Raw genomic sequence first — 17,250 nt, forward strand, 5'->3', positions numbered from 1 at the left:
CCCAAAGCATTTGTTCCATTGAATTCTCCACTGCCAGGTTGTTCTAGGTGACATGGGACAGCTCAAGGGGAAGGAAAGCCTGTCCAATCCTAATGGTGGATAATCCTCTTGCTCCTGACCCAATATGGCATTAAAAAAAAGCCCAGGAATCTGGACACTTGGGTTCAGACCCAGACTCTGACTCTTACTGGGTAATCTCAGGCAAGTCCTTTAACCTTTCTGAATTCCTCTTTCCTATTTCATGGGATAAGAATAATTACAACACTCAATGCAGTGTTTTGAGACAAACCATAAAACACTAGAGAAATGTGAGCTGTTAATAATTAGCCAACGAGTCTATTAGATTTGAGGCAAGGAGATCATGGGGCTTGTTTCCTCCTCAATGAGAAAAAGGGCCTGGTATGGATGCAATAAAGTTGATTCCTTTTAGTTATAAGTCCTACAATCTCTGTTTTGCAAACAGTTCCCTCAATTGTAATCACAATCTCTAAACAAGCCCACTAGGATCATAGACTTGTAAGTTTTCAGGAGTTAGAAGCCAGTCCCTTTTTTAGTAGTCTAACAAAGCCTTTTCAGAGGGTTTTTAAATAACAGAAGGAGATGCTCAATTATGCTTTGAGGTAAGTGAAAATAATGATGATTTTTTTCCTCTTGTTCAAGTTCACCGATTTTGGGGCAGAGGGTTGGAAGGAGGCCAAGGGAAGGAATGTCCATCTTTTGCAGAACTTCTCTTAATAATACTTAAAATTTAGGATTCTTTGAGTCCACCTCAGAGTATAACCATTACTAGCTCAGTACTGATATCAGAGGTCAGCAAAGACAGAATAGATCATTAAAACCCATACATAAGCCATTTCCAGAGCAGAGATGCTATTGAATGATAAAATAATCTCAAGGCAGACAAGAAGAGAAGATAAGATTATTTAAAAAAAAAAAAAAAAAAAAAAGAAGCCAAAAAGCATATTCAGTCCACCAACACACTGGATCATCTCTTGCTGCTTGTTGAGTAAATTGAATTCCATTCTCAGGCTCTGGATCAACTGGATTTCTACTGGAGACTCAAAGAATGTTTGGATGACAGCCCAGGATGTCCAGGATTGGGGAGAGGAAAGAGGACAGAGAAAGAAGACCTGTCACACTGAGTAATCCTAAGGAGATCAGCCCTGCTCCCCCCATCCTGACTCCTTCATCTCCAGCTCATGACAGATTGGCAGATTGAGTGGGGGCTGGGTCGGATGGGGGAAGCTAATTCCTAGGCCTTCTGGTATCTGAGGATAAATTAGTCTCTCCCTGATCCTTTAACATGTGGGGAATGTTAGCCAGAGTATTCTCCCTAGCAGAGAGGATATAGGAGATATCCATTCCCCCCCCCACCTAGTCTCTGCCCTCCAGAACGTCCCAATGTGAAGGCACAAGATAGAGGCGGAGTTAATGGTAAGGAATAAGGTTATTTCTGGACCTTGTCTGTTTCTGAGGGTTTGGGTTAGGGGAGAAGTATAGGAAGGGAAAAACACTTCAGAATAGAATTCCTCTCACATCAAAGCCTAACCCAAAACATCAGGAGATTTGCATGCCCAATTTTCTTCTCTCTTCCTCTATTGTATCCTCTTCCTCTGGGGTGGGAAAAATCTTCTCTTTCTTCTCAATCACCTAAAAACTTCTCCCACTCATTTTATTGGGCTCAAGTCATACTATAATAACCTCACTATAGCATAGGTGGGGTCATTAGTATTAAGTTGGGGAAAGCAAAAAAGACTCATGAGAATGAGGAGTCAATTCCTTTCTTTGGTTAAGCTAGATAAGAAGATTAAGCTAGATAATTTCAAAGGTATTTTCCAATTCTGCCATTTTATGGTTCTCTCTCTCTTTTTTTTCCCCCTGAGGCTGGGGTTAAGTGACTTGCCCAGGGTCACACAGCCTAGGAAGTGTTAAGTGTCTGAACTCTGGTCCTCCTGAATTCAAGACTGGTGCTCTATCTACTGCGACACTTAGCTGCCCCCGATTTTATGGTTCTCAAAATAAGGGCATCCCATCTAGAAAGCCAGCCTTGACGGAGAGGTATCTTTCATAGCTGAGAAATCTCCCTGGTTAGCTGTGGGTGAGGGTGCAATGCCCTCTGCTGGTCACTGTCTGTGCTGGGGCGGGGAGAGAAGGGGAGGGAAGGGGGTGTTCTAGACTCTGGCCCTTTCTTTAAACGAATATTAGCAGATCAGTGACTCAATAATATCTGTGTCCCCCTCCTCCCAATATTTCTTCCAGGGCTCCTCCACAGAAATAGACATCCATCCATTCACACATATACACATATATAATATTGGAAGGACTGGTGATTTCAATGGGGTCAGTATGTATACTTTCTTCTCTGACACAGATCACAACTTCTCTATTGCTTGAACAAATAGACTTCCCCCCAAATTATCATCCTGTAACCAATGACTGGGCAGGTGGGTGGTGCAATGGACAGAGCTCCAGCCTTGGAGTCAGGAAAATCCAACTGTGATCCTGAGCAAGTCACTTAACCCTGTTTGAAAAAAAACGCAAGTTTTTTCATCTGTAAAATAAGCTGGAAAAGGAAAGGGCAAAACACTCCAGTGTCTTTGTCAAGAAAACCCCAAATGGGATTATAGAAAATTGTTCAGAACTGAAATAGCACTACAAAAATGACTGATGATATACAGCTGGGCTGGTCCTTATTTGCCAAGCATATAATTCATCACTGGACTTTCAAACTTGATAGGGTCTATCAGAACCTGTGGCCAGTGAACTTTTTGAGAATACAAGGAAGAGACTTCCGGCCAAGATGGCGGCGTGGAGGCAGACAGCTGCTTGAGCTCCTCGTTTTCTCTCAGAACTTACTTCATGACAAGCCTCTGACTTAATGCTTGACCCAGAAAGAAATCCACAAATAATCACCAAGAGAAGACATCCTTGAAAGTCGCCAGAAAAGGTCTGTGTTTGTTCGGGGGAGGGTCAATCAGACTGGGCACAGACTGAAGGCAGGCAGCCAGAGCAAGACAGGTAGCTCACACAGCTCAGACCAGAGGGGGAGGGGTGTGATCTCTGCCGTTTCTGTGAAAGGGCTTTTGCCCCAGTGTGGATGCTCCGTCTTGGCAGCAAGCCAGGAGCAGCTGAGAGGGTGTAAACACCGGAGGTGAAGATTAAAACCCCAGAAAGCCAGCCTCTCTCAGACCCCGGCCACCCCCAACCCCCACCTGGACTGACTCAGTGCGTTCTCGGAGCCTCAGAGCCCAGACTCAATACAGTCATTGCTGTTCTGTTAGTGGCTCTCTGCTGCCCTACCCCCAGTCTGTAGAGGAAGTCCATTAATACCATCCAGCCCCATCCCCCGCAAAACAGACCAATTGTATCTCTTGTCAGTTTGTTTTCTTTGATTCCTGCTCTGACAAAATGAACAAAAAATTCAAAAGGGCTCTAACCATTGACAGCTTCTGTGTGGAGGGGGAGCAGACTTCAAATGCTGAGGAGACTAGGAACAGACTGTCCCCAGATGTATCCCCTGGGAGGGATATAAGCTGCTCCTCAATACAAAAGAACCTCATAGAGGAAATCAAAAAGGCTCTCACAAGAGAGCTGGAAGAGAAATGGGAAAAGGAAAGGGAAGCTTGGCAAGAGAGCCTGGAGAAGTCATCCCATGCATTCAAAGACAGAGTGGATAAAGAAATCAAATCATTGAGAAACAAGATTAGTGAGCTGGAAAAGGTAAACAACTCCAAGGAAAACAGGATTAGTGAGCTGGAAAAGGTAAACAACTCCAAGGAAAACAGGATTAGTGAGCTGGAAAAAGAAATCAGCTCTCTAAAAAATAAAATGGATAAAATGGAAAAAAATTCCATAGAAGATAAAAACTCAATTGGACAATTACAAAGAGATATAAAAAAAAGTGAGTGAAGAAAATACATCATTGAAAATTAGACTGGAACAAGTAGAAATGAATGACTCAAGGAGAAACCAAGAGGTAGTCAAGCAAAACCAGAGAAATGAAACAATTGAAAAGACTGTCAAGTACCTTACCAGAAAGACAACAGACCTGGAAAACAGATCCAGGAGAGACAATTTGAGAATAATCAGACTCCCTGAAAAATGGGAGGAAAAAAAGAGCTTGGACACCATTTTCGAGGAAATTATCAAAGAGAACTGCCCAGACATTCTGGAAACAGAGGGTAAAATAGACATTGAAAAAATTCATCGATCACCTACTGAAAGGGACCCTAAAATCAAAACGCCAAGAAATATAGTGGCCAAGTTCAAGAACCATCAGACAAAGGAAAAGATATTGGAAGCTGCTAGAAAAAAGCAATTCAGATATGGAGGATCCACAATAAGGATAACCCAGGATCTAGCAGCGTCCACATTAAAAGAACGCAGGGCCTGGAACATGATATTCCGAAAGGCTAAGGAACTTGGTATGCAGCCAAGAATAACTTACCCAGCAAGAATGAGCATCGTTTTCCAGGGAAGAAGATGGACATTTAACGAAATAAATGAATTCCATCTATTTTTGATGAAGAAACCAGACCTACATAAAAGGTTTGATCTTCAAATAGAGAACTCAAGAGATTTCTAAAAAGGTAAAAAGAAATCTTGAGAACTATACTTCTGTCAAAAAAAGATGTAAAGAACATATGTACAATTTGTCTTAGAAACTAGAGGTGGAAAGGAGATTATATGATAAAAAAGTGTAAAGTGGTGGTACTACATTTCATGAAGAGGCAAAGGTAACCTATTATATCTGAGAGAAAGAAAGGAGGGAGATGAACATAGTGTGTATCAATAGACATATTTGATTTATGGTGAAACTTCTTCCACTTCATTGAAAAGTGAAAGGGAAGGAGTAAGCTAAGGGGAAGGGAATACAGTAATTTCGAGGAAAAGGGGTAAAATAAGGGGAGGATCTTTAAGGTGGGGGAGGGATCCTAAAAAGGGAGGGCTGTGAAAAGCAAGTGGTGTTCACCAGTTTAATACTGGATAGGAGGGTAAAAGGGAAGGAAAGGGGAAAAGCATAAGCAGGGGTTAATAGGATGGCAAGCAATATAGAATTAGTCCTTCTAACCATAAATGTGAATGGGGCAAACTGCCTCATAAAGAGGAAGCAGTTAGCAGACTGGATTAAAAGTCAGAATCCTACTATATGTTGTTTACAGGAAACACACCTGAAACAGGGTGAGACATTCAAACTAAAAGTAAAAGGGTGGAGCAGAATCTATTATGCTTCAGGCAAAACCAAAAAAGCAGGAGTAGCCATCCTCATCTCAGATCAAGCAAAAACAAAAATTGATCTAATTAAAAGAGATAAGGAAGGGCATTATATCCTGCTAAAGGGCAGCATCAATAATGAAGCAGTATCAATATTAAACATATATGCACCAAGTGGTGCAGCATCTAAATTCTTAAAAGAGAAATTAAGAGAGCTGCAAGAGGAAATAGATAGCAAAACTATAATAGCGGGAGATCTCAACCTTGCACTCTCAGAATTAGATAAATCAAACCACAAAATAAATAAGAAAGAAGTCAAAGAGGTAAATAGAATACTAGAAAAGTTTGATATGATAGATCTTTGGCGAAAGCTAAATGGAGACAGAAAGGAATATACTTTCTTCTCAGCAGTTCATGGAACCTATACAAAAATTGATCATATACTAGGGCATAAAAACCTCAAAATCAAATGCAATAAGGGAGAAATAGTAAATGCATCCTTTTCAGACCATAATGCAATCAAAATAACATTTAATAAAAAGCCAGGGGAAAATAGACCAAAAAATAAGTGGAAACTAAATAATCTTATACTAAAGAATGATTGGGTAAAACAGCAAATCATAGACATAATTAATAACTTCACCCAAGAAAATGACAATAATGAGACATCATACCAAAATGTGTGGGATACAGCCAAAGCAGTAATAAGGGGAAGTTTTATATCTCTACAGGCCTACTTGCATAAAATAGAGAAAGAGAGGGCCAACGAATTGGGTTTACAACTAAAATTGCTAGAAAAGGAACAAATTAAAAACCCCCAGACAAACACAAAACTTGAAATTCAAAAAATAAAAGGTGAGATTAATAAAATTGAAAGTAAAAAAAAAAAACTATTGAATTAATTAATAAAACTAAGAGTTGATTTTATGAAAAAACCAACAAAATAGACAAACCCTTAGTAAACCTGATTAAAAAAAGGAAAGAGAAAAAGCAAATTGATAGTCTTGAAAATGAAAAGAGTGAACTCACCACTAATGAAGAGGAAATTAGAACAATAGTTAGGAGCTACTTTGCTCAACTTTATGCCGATAAATTCGATAACTTAAATGAAATGGAAGAATACCTTCAAAAATATAGCTTGCCCAGATTAACAGAGGAAGAAGTAAGTAGTCTAAATAGTCCCATCTCAGAAAAAGAACTAGACCAAGCTATTAACCAACTTCCTAAGAAAAAGTCCCCAGGACCAGATGGATTTACAGGTGAATTCTACCAAACATTTAAAGAACAACTAACTCCAATGCTATGTAAACTATTTGAAAAAATAGGGATTGAAGGAGTCCTACCAAATTCCTTCTATGACACAGACATGGTACTGATACCTAAACCAGGTAGATCGAAAACTGAGAAAGAAAACTATAGACCAATTTCCTTAATGAATATTGATGCTAAAATCTTAAATAAGATATTGGCAAATAGACTACAGAAAATCATCCCCAGGATAATACACTATGACCAAGTGGGATTTATACCAGGAATGCAGGGCTGGTTTAATATTAGGAAAACTATTAGTATAATTGACCATATTAATAATCAAATTAATAAAAACCATATGATCATCTCAATAGATGCAGAAAAAGCATTTGATAAAATCCAACATCCATTCCTACTAAAAATGCTTGAGAGTATAGGAATAAATGGACTATTCCTTAAAATAATAAGGAGCATATATTTAAAACCTTTGGTAAACATCATATGTAATGGTGATAAACTAGAACCTTTCCCTGTAAGATCAGGAGTGAAACAAGGTTGCCCACTATCACCATTACTATTCAATATAGTACTAGAAACTCTAGCCTCGGCAATAAGAGCCGAGAAAGAGAGTCAAGGAATTACAGTAGGAAATGAAGAAATCAAATTGTCACTTTTCGCAGATGACATGATGGTATACTTAGAGAACCCCAAAGACTCTGCTAAAAAGCTATTAGAAATAATTCAGAATTTTAGCAAAGTTGCAGGATACAAAATAAATCCACATAAATCCTCAGGATTTTTATACATTACCAACACAATCCAACAGCAAGAGATACAAAGAGAAATTCCATTCAAAATAACAGTCGATAGTATCAAATATTTGGGAATATATCTACCAAAGGAGAGTCAGGAATTATATGAGCAAAATTACAAAACACTTGCCACAAAAATAAAGTCAGATTTAAATAATTGGAAAGACATTCAGTGTTCTTGGATAGGCCGAGCGAATATAATAAAGATGACAATACTCCCCAAACTAATCTATTTATTTAGTGCTATACCAATCAGACTCCCAAGAAACTATTTTAATGACCTAGAAAAAATAACAACAAAATTCATATGGAAGAATAAAAGGTCGAGAATTGCAAGGGAACTAATGAAAAAAAAGTCAGAGGAAGGTGGTCTAAGTGTACCTGATTTAAAGCTATATTATAAAGCAACAGTCACCAAAACCATTTGGTATTGGCTAAGAAATAGACTAGTTGATCAGTGGCATAGGTTAGGTTCACAGGGCAAGATAGTGAATAAAAATAGCAATCTAATCTTTGACAAACCCAAAGATCCCAAATTTTGGGATAAGAATTCATTATTTGACAAAAACTGCTGGGAAAACTGGAAATTAGTATGGCAGAAACTAGGCATGGACCCACATTTAACACCACATACTAAGATTAGATCAAAATGGGTCCAAGATTTAGGCATAAAGAACGAAATCATAAACAAATTGGAGGAACATGGGATGGTTTACCTCTCAGACTTGTGGAGGAGGAAGGAGTTTGTGTCCAAGGGAGAACTAGAGACCGTTATTGATCACAAAATAGAACATTTTGATTACACCAAATTAAAAAGTTTCTGCACAAACAAAATTAATGCAAACAAGATTAGAAGGGAAGTAACAAATTGGGAAAAAATTTTTACAGTTAAAGGTTCTGATAAAGGCCTCATCTCCAAAATATACAGAGAATTGACTTTAATTTATAAGAAATCAAGCCATTCTCCAATTGATAAATGGTCAAACGATATGAACAGACAATTTTCAGATGATGAAATTAAAACTATTTCCACTCATATGAAAGAGTGTTCCAAATCACTATTGATCAGAAAAATGCAAATTAAGACAACTCTGAGGTATCATTACACACCTGTCAGATTGGCTAAGATGACAGGAACAAATAACGATGAATGTTGGAGGGGCTGTGGGAAAACTGGGACACTGATGCATTGTTGGTGGAGTTGTGAAAGAATCCAACCATTCTGGAGAGCAATCTGGAATTTTGCCCAAAAAGTTATCAAAATGTGCATACCCTTTGACCCAGCCATACTACTACTGGGCTTATACCCCAAGGAACTACTAGAGAAGGGAAAGGGTCCTGTATGTGCCAAAATGTTTGTGGCAGCCCTTTTCATAGTGGCTAGAAGCTGGAAGATGAATGGATGTCCATCAGTTGGAGAATGGTTGGGTAAACTATGGTATATGAATGTTATGGAATATTATTGTTCTATAAGAAATGACCAACAGGAGAAATACAGAGAGGCTTGGAGAGACTTACATCAACTGATGCTGAGTGAAACGAGCAGAACCAGAAGATCATTATACACTTCAACAATGGTACTGTATGAGGATGTATGCTGATGGAAGTGGATTTCTTCAACATAGAGAAGAGCTAATCCAATTCCAATTGATTAATGATGGACAGAACCAGCTACATCCAGAAAAGGAACACTGGGAAATGAATGTAAACTGTTATTTTTACCTTCTGAATACAATTCTTCCTGTGCAACAAAAAATTTGGTTCTACACACATATATTGTATCTAGAATATACTGTAATATATTTAACATATATAAGACTGCTTGCCATCTGGGGGAGGGGGTTGGGGGAGGAAGGGAAAAAATCTGAATAGAAGTAAGTGCAAGGGATAATGTTGTAAAAAATTACCCATGCATATGTACTGTCAAAAAAAAGTTATAATTATAAAATAAAATAAAAATTAAAAAAAAAAAAAAAAAGAGAATACAAGGAAGAGAGAGAAGTGATAAATGGGGAATCTGTCCCCTTACCTTGGACTAGGCTAAAGTTTTAAGTTTTTAAGAATATAACAATATTAAGGTTTTAAGAATATAAAAGAATCTTCTTATATTATATTTTATAATATTTTTCTCCAAAATCTCAATCCCACTGGAATTTTATTCTAGTAAATCTCCAATTTACTGATTCTAGGTTTACAAAAAGACTGGGTCTGGGCTGATGCTGAGTGAAATAAGCAGAACCAGGAGATCATTGTACACTTCAACAACGATACCGTATGAGGATATATTCTGATGGAAGTGGATATCTCCAACAAAAGAGAAGATTTAATTCAGTTCCAATTGATTAATGATAGACAGAATCAGCTACACTCAGAGAAGGAACACTGGGAAATGAGTGTAACTTGTTTGCATTTTTGCTTTTCTTCCCAAGTTATTTTTACCTTCTGAATCCAATTCTTCCTGTGCAACAAGAAATCCGGTTCTGCACACATATATTGTATCTAGGATATACTATAACACATTTAACATGTATGGGACTGCCTGCCATCTAGAGGAGGGGGTAGAGGGAAGGAGGGGAAAATTCGAAATAGAAATGAGTGCAAGGGATAATGTTATAAAAAAATTACCTATGCATATGTACTTTCAAAAAAATGTTATAATTATAAAATTAATTTTTAAAAAGGTAAAATAAATAAATAAATAAAAAGAAAAAAAAAGACTGGGTCTGGGAATGAAAGAATTTTGTACTTGAGGGGAAAAGATCATAGAATTTAGAGATAAGAGGAACTAGCTGTAATCATAGAATTTTCTAGGCTTAAAAAAAAAAAAAAAAAAATCTAACCCCTAACCTCAGCTTGGAAAATGATGAACAAGGACAAGATGAAAAAAGCATTAGTCTACAAAATTGATTTTATGGAATTTTAGAGTTGGAAGGAACTTCAGAGCTTACCTCTCTTTCATCTCAACTTCTCTTCCAATACAGGCATACCCTCTGCAATGCCCTTGAAAACTGGTCATCCAGTCTCTGCTTTTTGAATTGCATTGCTTGAATACTTTCTGGGATGGGCAACTCACTACTTTGCAAGGTATCCCATTCCATTTTATAATCACAAAAGTTTTCCTTAGGTAGAAATGACTTGATATCCCATATGTAGAGATAAAGATAAGAGACTACGGGTGAAATGAAGGCTTTATTTCAATTTGCAAAGGGAGATAAAGATGCATTTTCTGCAACCAATGGCATAATTAGAAAGCTGATCTAACTATATAGCAAAAATAAAACAGCTGTGTGGTGCAGTGTATAGAACATTCCTAGAATCATGAAGATCTGAGTCCAAACCTGACCTTACATATTTACTAGCTATGTGACCTTGGACAAGTCTGCCTCTGTTTCCTTATCTGCAAAATGAGTTGGAGGAGGAAATGGCAAATCATTCTGATGTCTGTGCTGAGGAAATGTCAAATGGGTTTATCAAGGATTGAACAGGACCGAATAACAACAATCTGGGAAGAATAAATTCTTCCTTCACAGACTGTCAAAGCTGTTTGTGACTCAAAAGGTGTTAAGGGTTCTAAAAACATAAAAGAACCATCTTCATATAACAGTTTATGAATTTATCACAAAATCTTGTTCCCATCTGGAATTTTATTTCAGGAAAATCTCTAAATATAGTTTAAATATAGAACTTCTATCTCATTTTCCATCAAAATGTTTATCTTCTCAAATTCATGTAATGCAAAAGGGTAATACACTGACATTGTAACTTAGGTACATTTACTTTAAGAAACAAAAAAAATTAAAGACTAGTATTGAGAATTGCCAAACAGCTGCTTGAAGTTCAGCTGAGTTGTCTCAACAGTTCTTACCTTATGGTTCCGAGGGAACAAATAATGAGGTCTGGACTTCTCTTAGTCCTGAATGATCTTCCTTAGCCAGTGAATTATTCTGACCTCTGTGACTCATCTCACAGTTCAAGATGCTGCTGATTTTTGACTTTCTATCTGTGGAACTGATGGTAAATAAAAGATCAAATCACTTTTATTACTGTTACTATAATTATTTTTGTCATTATTAGAGGAAGCCAGATAGAGCAAAGGATATGGATAAGGACAGACCTGAGTTCAAAGCCTGATCAGATATTTACTGTGTGATCTCATATAGTTACTTAATTTCAACTTATGCCAATTCCATTGACTAAAATGGGAATAATAATAGTCCCTATCTGCCAGGATTGTTGTGAGGATCTAATGAAATAATATTTGCAAAGTGCTTTACAAACCTATAAAATGCTATTCAGTGAGTGATTCAGTCCTGTCTGACTCTGTCACCCTGTAGACCACAGCATAACAATACTATCCAAGGGGTTTTCTTAGCAAAGATACTGGGGTGGTTTGCCATTCCCTTTTCTAGTAAAACACTAGTTACTGTTACTATTGCTTGTTGCCTATTGAAATTGCCAATTAGTCTATCATTTTGAAAGACATTTCCTATGTCCAAAGGACTATAAAACTGTGCATGCCCTTTAATCCAGCAGTGTCTTTATTGGACCTGTATCCCAAAGAGATCATAAAAAAAGGGAAAAGAACCCACATATGCAAAAATGTTTGTAGCAGCGCTTTTTATGTGGCAAGAAACTGGAACCTGAGTGGATGCCCATTAATTGTTGAATGGCTGAATAAGTTACAGGATTCTATAAGAAATGATGAGCAGGAGGATTTCAAAAAAGCCTTTGGAAAGACTTTTCTAAGTGAAGTGAATAGAACCAGGAGAACATTGTACACAATAATAGCAGCACTGTATAATTACCAACTATGATGGACTTAGTTCTTCTCAGCAGTACAGTAATCCAAGACAATTCCAATAGATGGGGGATGGAAAATGCCATCCACATTTGGAGAAAGAACTATAGAGACTAAATGCATTGAAGCATACTATTTTCTATTTTTTTCTTTCCCGTGATTTTTTTGGTCTGATTTTTCTTTTATAACATAACTAAATGTGGAAATATATTTAACATGATTGTACATATATAATCTATATTAGATTGCTTGCTGTCTTAAGGAGGGGAGAAGAAAGGGAGGGAGAAAAATTTGGAGCTCAGAATCTTAAAAAATTGAATGCTGAGAAATGATTCAGGCCAGTTCCAATGGTCTTGTGATAAAGAGAGCCATCTGCACCCAGAGAGAGGACTGTGGGAACTTTGTGTGGATCACAATATAGCATTTTCACTTTTTTTGTTGTTTTTCTTTGCTTGCATTTTGTTTTCTTTCTCATTTTTTTCCTGTTTAAGCTCATTTTTTCTTGTGCAGAATGATAATTGTGGAAACATGTATAGAAGAATTGCATATGTTGAGCATATATTGGATTACTTGCTATCTAGGGGAGGGAGGTAGGGGAAAGGGAGGGAGAAAAACATTTGGAGCACAAGATTTTACAAGAGTGAATAGTGAAAATGATCTTTGCATATGTTTTTAAAACAAAAAAAGCTTTAAAAAAAGAAACTGGGAAAAGAAGAAAAAATATGTAGTATAATATACATTATCTGTTATTACTTATGGGTAACATAAATATGATCCTTTAAGACTTGCCAAGTGTTTTACACATATCATTCATTTTATCCTCACAACAGCCTGTGAGATAGGTGTTATTATTATCGTCATATATGAGAACATAGAGGCAAATAGTAGTTAAGTAACTTGCTCAGGGTCATGCAACTATTAAGATCTAAGTCAAATTTGAATTTAGGTCTTCTGGATTTCAGATTCTAAACGCTTTTCTACTACACCACCTTACTGTATAAGTAGCAACAATAATAAAAATTCAGCAATCATTTTTGTAACTTATATGTACAATGTATTGGGTTGTGACAGATGCCAAAATATTAAAAAAAAAAAAATGGCCAGGCCTACTTTTGATGTTTTAATTCTGCAAGCTCCATACTTTAAGTATAGTTATTTAATTTATTAACTTGTTTCATAAATTATAGGCTAAAAATAAGAATCAATATTTGGAATAAAGATTTTAACTAACAATTTTAAAAAAGATGAATGCTGAAAACTACCTTAACATGTAATTGGAAAAAATAAAATATTATGGTGGGAAAAAGGGAAAGACTCATTTCCTAAGTACAGATATATATCTGTGCTATGAGGGTTTATTACAATAAATCCCTTTTGTTTGCAAGTTAAAAGTTAATAGCTCTTTTTGAAATATGACTGTTTGTAACCTCATAAGTTAGCATGCCAAAAGTTTGACAGGTTGTGCTTTTTTCCTCCTGTAATTTTGCAAAAGTCCTTGCCCTCATGTTAAGATAATAGTGGTTTTTCTCAAGGTTATTTGTAGCATAAGCTGAGCAGACTGCCAACTCTGAGATAACTTCCACCTCTGTTTATCATTCTTGAGTTACTTACAAAAAAAAAAGCAGTCCATTACATAATTCTCCCACAGACAAGAAGCACCAACCACAGATTGCTTAGAGCCTTGACTAGATGTCAAAGTCTAATTGCTCTAAAGACCACTTATTCCTACTGCTCAGAAGCTTAGGTACATGCATCCTGGCCAATTAGCACTTATCCAGGTTCAAGAATCTTGAAATTCAGAGTCTTTCTAACAAGGAGTGAAGTTTTTCTCCTATGTAAACAAGAGAATTCAGCCCCAAATGGCATTTGAGCTAAAGACTTCTGAGTAACACATGAATACCAGCAACTCCATCATGAGGAAAGCTACATACAGTTCCTGGAAAAATTTTAGGGTGGCCCTGGAGTCAGGAAAACACTTTGTGAGTTTAAATCCAGTCTCAGAGGCTTAGGAGCTGGGTAACCCAGGGCAAGTCACTTAATACTGTTTACCTCAGTTTTCTCATCTGTAAAATGAGTTGGAGAAGGAAATGGCAAACTTTCTTTTGCCAAGAAAACCCAAATGGAGCCACAAAGAGTTGGAAAGGACTGAACAACAATTAAACAACAATAAGAACATTTAAAACCCAAGGAAATACTAAAGAAGGGAAAGGGACCTGTATGTGCCAAAATGTTTATGGCAGCCCTTTTTGTAGTGGCTAGAAATTGGAAAATGAATGGATGTCCATCAATTGGAGAATGGTTGGGTAAATTATGGTATATGAATGTTATGGACTATTATTGTTCTGTAAGAAATGAGAGACTTACATGAACTGATGCTGAGTGAAACGAGCAGAACTAGGAGATCATTATACATTTCAACAAAGATACTGCATGAGGATATATTCTAATGGAAGTGGATATCTTCAACATAGAAAAGAGCTAATCCAATTCCAATTGATCAATGATCGATAGAATCAGCTACACCCAGAAAAGGAACACTGGGAAATGAGTGTAAACTGTGAGCATTTTTTTTATTTGTTTTTCTTCCCAGATTATTTTTACCTTCCGAATACAATTCTTCCTTTGCAATAACAACAATTTCGTTCTGCACATATATATTGTATCTAGGATATACTATAAGATATTTAATATGTATGGGAATGCCTGCCATCTAGGGGAGGGGGTGGAGGGAAGGAGGGGAAAAATTCAGACCAGAAGGGTGTACAAGGGATAATGTTGTAAAAAAAAAAAAATTACCTATGCATATGTACTGTCAAAAAAAATGTTATAATTATAAAATTAATTTAAAAAAAAAAAAAGAACATTTAGAAAGTAAAGTGGTGATGGCAAATATTCATCAGTTTCACAAAGAATAGGCCATGCCAGACTAACCTAATTTCAATTTTTGACAAGCCTTTGACAAAATTGCCCTAAGAGGTAGTGGATTCTCATTCCTTGGAAGCCTTCCATCAGAAGCTAGATGATCACTATAGTGAAGATTTGCTTAGTTTAAGGTATGGGTTGTAATGAAAAAGCTATTAGAAATAATTCAGAATTTTAGCAAAGTCGCAGGATACAAAATAAATCCACATAAATCCTCAGGATTTTTATACATTACCAACACAATCCAACAGCAAGAGATACAAAGAGAAATTCCATTCAAAATAACAGTCGATAGTATCAAATATTTGGGAATATATCTACCAAAGGAGAGTCAGGAATTATATGAGCAAAATTACAAAACACTTGCCACAAAAATAAAGTCAGATTTAAATAATTGGAAAGACATTCAATGTTCTTGGATAGGCCGAGCGAATATAATAAAGATGACAATACTCCCCAAACTAATCTATTTATTTAGTGCTATACCAATCAGACTCCCAAGAAACTATTTTAATGACCTAGAAACAATAACAACAAAATTCATATGGAAGAATAAAAGGTCGAGAATTGCAAGGGAACTAATGAAAAAAAAGTCAGAGGAAGGTGGTCTAAGTGTACCTGATTTAAAGCTATATTATAAAGCAACAGTCACCAAAACCATTTGGTATTGGCTAAGAAATAGACTAGTTGATCAGTGGCATAGGTTAGGTTCACAGGGCAAGATAGTGAATAAAAATAGCAATCTAATCTTTGACAAACCCAAAGATCCCAAATTTTGGGATAAGAATTCATTATTTGACAAAAACTGCTGGGAAAACTGGAAATTAGTATGGCAGAAACTAGGCATGGACCCACATTTAACACCACATACTAAGATTAGATCAAAATGGGTCCAAGATTTAGGCATAAAGAACGAAATCATAAACAAATTGGAGGAACATGGGATGGTTTACCTCTCAGACTTGTGGAGGAGGAAGGAGTTTGTGTCCAAGGGAGAACTAGAGACCGTTATTGATCACAAAATAGAACATTTTGATTACACCAAATTAAAAAGTTTCTGCACAAACAAAACTAATGCAAACAAGATTAGAAGGGAAGTAACAAATTGGGAAAAAATTTTTACAGTTAAAGGTTCTGATAAAGGCCTCATCTCCAAAATATACAGAGAATTGACTTTAATTTATAAGAAATCAAGCCATTCTCCAATTGATAAATGGTCAAACGATATGAACAGACAATTTTCAGATGATGAAATTAAAACTATTTCCACTCATATGAAAGAGTGTTCCAAATCACTATTGATCAGAAAAATGCAAATTAAGACAACTCTGAGGTATCATTACACACCTGTCAGATTGGCTAAGATGACAGGAACAAATAACGATGAATGTTGGAGGGGCTGTGGGAAAACTGGGACACTGATGCATTGTTGGTGGAGTTGTGAAAGAATCCAACCATTCTGGAGAGCAATCTGGAATTATGCCCAAAAAGTTATCAAAATGTGCATACCCTTTGACCCAGCCATACTACTACTGGGCTTATACCCCAAGGAACTACTAGAGAAGGGAAAGGGTCCTGTATGTGCCAAAATGTTTGTGGCAGCCCTTTTCATAGTGGCTAGAAGCTGGAAGATGAATGGATGTCCATCAGTTGGAGAATGGTTGGGTAAACTATGGTATATGAATGTTATGGAATATTATTGTTCTATAAGAAATGACCAACAGGAGAAATACAGAGAGGCTTGGAGAGACTTACATCAACTGATGCTGAGTGAAACGAGCAGAACCAGAAGATCATTATACACTTCAACAATGATACTGTACGAGGATGTATGCTGATGGAAGTGGATTTCTTCAACATAGAGAAGAGCTAATCCAATTCCAATTGATTAATGATGGACAGAACCAGCTACATCCAGAAAAGGAACACTGGGAAATGAATGTAAACTGTTATTTTTACCTTCTGAATACAATTCTTCCTGTGCAACAAAAAATTCGGTTCTACACACATATATTGTATCTAAATTATACTGTAATATATTTAACATATATAAGACTGCTTGCCATCTGGGGGAGGGGGTTGGGGGAGGAAGGGAAAAAATCTGAATAGAAGTAAGTGCAAGGGATAATGTTGTAAAAAATTACCCATGCATATGTACTGTCAAAAAATGTTACAATTATAAAATAAAATTAAAAAAAAAAAAAAAAAAGGTATGGGTTGTAATGGATCACCTCTGATGTTCCTTTTACCTCA

At 36.5% G+C, this 17,250-nt stretch overlaps 1 protein-coding gene across 2 annotated transcripts in view; it reads right to left on the bottom strand.

Annotated features, from left to right (window-relative positions):
• ABI3 (ABI family member 3) overlaps window positions 1–17,250 on the bottom strand; it is a 41,252-nt gene that overhangs the window by 18,504 nt on the left and 5,498 nt on the right. For both annotated transcript variants that reach the window (XM_074261216.1, XM_074261217.1), the window contains one exon: window positions 11,143–11,285. The gene's annotated coding sequence lies outside the window, so the exon portion shown is untranslated. The remainder of the gene's footprint in view (window positions 1–11,142; window positions 11,286–17,250) is intronic.

This window comes from Sminthopsis crassicaudata, chromosome 4 (assembly GCF_048593235.1).
Source record: "Sminthopsis crassicaudata isolate SCR6 chromosome 4, ASM4859323v1, whole genome shotgun sequence".
Classification (NCBI taxonomy): domain Eukaryota; kingdom Metazoa; phylum Chordata; class Mammalia; order Dasyuromorphia; family Dasyuridae; genus Sminthopsis; species Sminthopsis crassicaudata.